The sequence below is a fragment of the Anguilla anguilla genome, chromosome 1 (assembly GCF_013347855.1).
Source record: "Anguilla anguilla isolate fAngAng1 chromosome 1, fAngAng1.pri, whole genome shotgun sequence".
Lineage (NCBI taxonomy): Eukaryota > Metazoa > Chordata > Actinopteri > Anguilliformes > Anguillidae > Anguilla > Anguilla anguilla.
The window spans coordinates 42,190,851-42,195,215 of NC_049201.1; the positions used below are offsets into that span (position 1 = coordinate 42,190,851).

Below are 4,365 nucleotides of genomic sequence, written 5' to 3' on the forward strand. Positions count from 1 at the left end.
GCCTCCTCCCCCAAATAACAACAGTGCCAAAAAATAAGTGTACCATTCAGATATTCCCCCTTTAATCTGGTGAATTCCCTGCTGCTGTGTTGAAATTCTGTTCAAATGGAAACGCTGCCAGAGCCAAGTTGAACAATGAGGAATTCAGGCAATACCAGGCGTGAAAGCCCGCACTGATGATGATACATTGGACCGGAGAGCGGTTGTGTTTGGCTCGCTGTCTTGCTTCAAACCTTCTGCCTAGCAAGAGAAGGCTAACAGTTAGGGGGGATGGTGTGTGGTGTGTGTGTGTGGGGGGGGTGGGGGGGTGGGGGGGGCAGAGGGAGACAATAAGGATTTTAAAGCCAGAGCTGCCTACAGCAAAGCCGCTTTGGAAGCTGCTACTCCAGTCCCATCCGCGGCTACAGAAGGCTGGCAGAGCAATCATCTTAACACCATGGCTCAGACGCTGACCTGTGATGAAATGGTTTATCTAAGCAACTTTTTGCTTGTCAAGGTTTTACCATCTACGCGGTCGGCCAGAGCCGGTCCTCGTGACCCCGATGTCGTCCAGTGAGGGGTTCGCCCCAGCCGTCCTCCAGGCTGAAATTAGGAAAGAACTGACAGGTCACCTGACAGGACACTTCTCTGTACTGCAACCTTTTGGTACTTACACTTACTGTGTCACAGGGATCAGACAGCCTGGAATTTGAAATCCACCTCCCCCATGCAAGATACCAGCACTCACAATGGGTCAGTCTAAAAAAAAAAAAACCTTCAAAACAGTGTAGGACATACAAAAAGATATCTGGGCCTATGATGTGAATGATAACCACAGAATCAGGACAACCACATCGCACATTATCTCTCCCAGTGATTTACAACTACATGAAGAAAAAAAATATATACATATTTACAGTGAGCTCTATGATGCATATTTCTTTCTAGATTTGGCTCTGTACTACACCATTTTTGATTTGTAATCAAACAATGCACATGTGGTATATGTGCATATTCTCAGCTTTCATTAAAAGGTATTTTTTATACATTTCGGTTTCACCATGTAGAATTTACAAAACTTTTTATACACTGTTCTCCCATTTCAGGGTGCCATAATGTTTGGGACAAATGGTTTCTCAGGTGTTTCTGTAGTGTAGGCATAAGAGGGCTTTCAGTACATAGTCTTGATGGTAGGCTTTGTCTGTTTGTGGTGTTAGCCAAGATGAGGACCAGAGTACCAATGAAAGCCGTTATGAGGCTGAGAAAAGAAAAAGGCAGTCAGTTACATAGGCTTACCAAAATCAACCGTTTGGAACATCACTGGTGAGCTCAGTAATCACAAAAGGTCTGGTAGGCTAAGGAAGAACTCCACAGTTGATGACTGACGAATTCTCACCATAATGAAGAAAAGCACCTGTCTGACACATGATAAACACTCATCAGGAGGCAGGCGTGGATGTGTCAGTGACTACTGTCCACAGAAAACTTCACAAAAAGCATTTCAGAGGCTACACTGCAAGATGCAAAACACTAGTTAGCTGAAAAACAGGATGGTCAGGTGACAGTTTGCTAAAAAGGACCTAAAAGAGCCTGCGGAACTCTAGAAATAGGTATTTTGGACAGATGAGACCAATATTCACTCAGAGCAAAATGTGGATGACAAAAGAGACTGCTCAAGATCCAAAGCACCCACTCATCTGTGGAACATGGCGGCAGGGGTGTTATGGTTTGAACATGGCTGCTACAGGTGCTGGCTCACTTGCAGCAGAATGAATACTGATGTTTCAGAAGCATTGCATATGCTCAAGTTCCTCCAAACTCATTGGACAGCGCTTCATCCTACAGCAAGGCAATGACCCCAAACATACTGTGAAAGCAACAACTGAGTTTTTTAAAGCTAAAAACCGGAAAATTCTTGACTGGCCAGGTTACTCATCAGATCTGAATCTAACTGAGCATGAGCTATAAAAAAGTATGCTGAAGAGAAAACAACTAGTCACCAAAACAAGTAGGAGCTGAAGGTGGCTGCAGTACAGCCCTGGCAGAGCATCACCAGAGAAGATACTCAGCACATGGTTATGTCTATGGGTCACAGACTTCAAGCAGTCAGCCATTGCATGCAAAGGATATATGAAAACGTACTAAACGTGACTGCTTTCATTTCCATAACATTAATATGTCTGAAACAATGTGGTGTCCTACAATCAAGACTACATACTGAAAGCCCTATACCTGCACTAAGGAAGCAATTAAAAACCCCAGTCTGATCAGAAACACCTGAGTAACCATCTGTCCCCAACAGTATGGTGCCCTAAAATGGGGGAACTATGCATAAAAAGTCCTGTAATTTATACATAGGGAAACCCAAGTGCATAATATCCTTATATAAAAGTGGAGAATGTGCACTTTAACCACACGTGAATTGTATTATTACAAATCTAAAATTGTGGAGTACAGAGCCAAATCAATAAAAAATATGTCTTTGTTCCAAACTTTGTGGAGCTCACTGTATATATCTATAGTAGTCTTACTGTCTAGTGTATGGTAGTGCAACATATATTATACTGTAAATTTTGTATGTGCATACAGCTGTGGTTCATCATATGATTTAGCTGCTAGAATGCCATGCTTATTCTTCAGGTTCTCCCACCAGTGGCTGGCTTTGTATTTGACATGGTTCTTTATGATAATCAACATTGATAGGAGAAGACAGTCCATAAAGTGAGAAATAAAAAACCTTTATTGAGCTTCTAAATTGAGAATCTGTCACTCAAAAAGCAACCAGACTGAGCAGTAGCAGTGCAGGGCTAGACTGCTACAGACATTGCTACAAGATCAGCATCAAGCATAGATTATGAGAAGCTAATTTATTTATTTATTTCTTTTCAAAGGAAATGTAAATTCAGTGTAAGCTTTGCTTTTGTTGAGTGTTTTGTCTTTTTGTTTAAACTCAAACTAACATTAAATAGCATAGCTAATGAAATAATTGTATGGCTGGAAACCAAAGTAGAACCGTTTCCTAGATATCAATTCTAATAGCCATCTAAAGTAAATAAATAATGGTTTTCGACCGGAATGCTTTACACTTCAAAATAATGAATGAGTCCAAAACAGTTTTAAATGTCCAAACTGTAATTTGAAAGAAAGACAACTATAATCAATTTAAGTTTTCTTGGCTGACTTACAAGCAGAGACCACCGGAACACCTGAGATGACAGTAATCACATGTTTATGTAGCACAAGTGCAATCCAAGGTGTGCAATTATATGAGAACTGCAAAGATAAGTGAGTAACATTAAGTGTCATTACCTGATTTTTTTCAATTTTTCCATGTGAATCTGTCCTGTGCAGTTACCAACCTCTATTCCTCAGCCGGACAGCAGTAGGATACTGTAGCACCCCATGCAGAATAGCTCTTTGCCTGGCGAGTAAACTGACAAGTACCATTTGGATGCCAGTTCAGGAGAAATCTCTGATAAGAAAAAAAGCCAATCAACAATAAAACATTAAAACCAATGCCATAAGACCATTTCCATGAGAGCTGAATAGGTGTGACCTGACTGGGATCCTGCAGGTGGAACAGTATCGCCGGCATGTCCGACTCCATCCAGAGAGGCAGGCAGGCATGCAGGGGAAGTGCACAGGGCTGCTGTAAGGGGCACTGTATTCAGAGGGCACAGCTGCATTAACAATGCCCCCTTTGTCTGGCAGAGCAAGAGGCTCCCTGGAAATGCATCCAATCTCAATGCTAGCGTACTGTAAGTGCACAAGCTCAGTTGTTCAGAAAGAAGCACACCGAAGTGGAGTTTTACTTTCAATGTGACAACTCATCATTAACAGTAAAATCTACTGCTACTCTAAGCACAGACCCCTGGATGCACATCTGTTCTTCATTTACAAAAAATATATGCCTCATAAACTGCACCCGTATAAGTAACACCGCTAGTAAGATAGTTACTTATTACAGGTGAGCTGAGAGAGGACTTTTGCATGACTGCTATTTACTTGCAGGAAATACATGATTCCTATATCATCAAACTGTAATCTTTTAAAAATCACCTCTGTCAGGGATTCTCAATGACTATGTAAAGTATATCAGAATGCAATTTTTTAATTGTTTGAGGCTGAAGAACTTAAATTGAGATTCACACAAAGCGACTAGCCTAGACTGTGTTCATATTGTGATATTTGCATGCTGCTCAGGTTTTATTAATGAGATGAAAATTAAGGTTTCCACTTGTAATGGCACATTTTCATGCTTGCCACGCTTCATGTATTGGAGTGAATAAACACTGGTATCAATGGTTAGCCAGAGAGTATCGCCATAAAGACTGCCATGAAATGTGTTTATCTAGCAGACAGAACACTGTATTCAACTGGGAATAT

The 4,365-nt window shown here is 41.2% G+C and overlaps 1 long non-coding RNA gene across 2 annotated transcripts; it reads right to left on the reverse strand.

Annotated features, from left to right (window-relative positions):
* Positions 1-425: 425 nt before the first annotated feature.
* On the reverse strand, positions 426-3,616 carry LOC118222309. 2 transcript variants are annotated; one of them, XR_004764264.1, is made up of 4 exons: positions 3,536-3,616; positions 3,289-3,451; positions 660-738; positions 426-582 (listed from the first exon to the last, which is right to left on the reverse strand). It is a non-coding gene; the product is annotated as an uncharacterized LOC118222309 (long non-coding RNA). The 2 variants fall into 2 exon arrangements; XR_004764263.1 differs by having other exon boundaries at positions 3,289-3,598.
* Between the last annotated feature and the right edge of the window lie 749 nt (positions 3,617-4,365).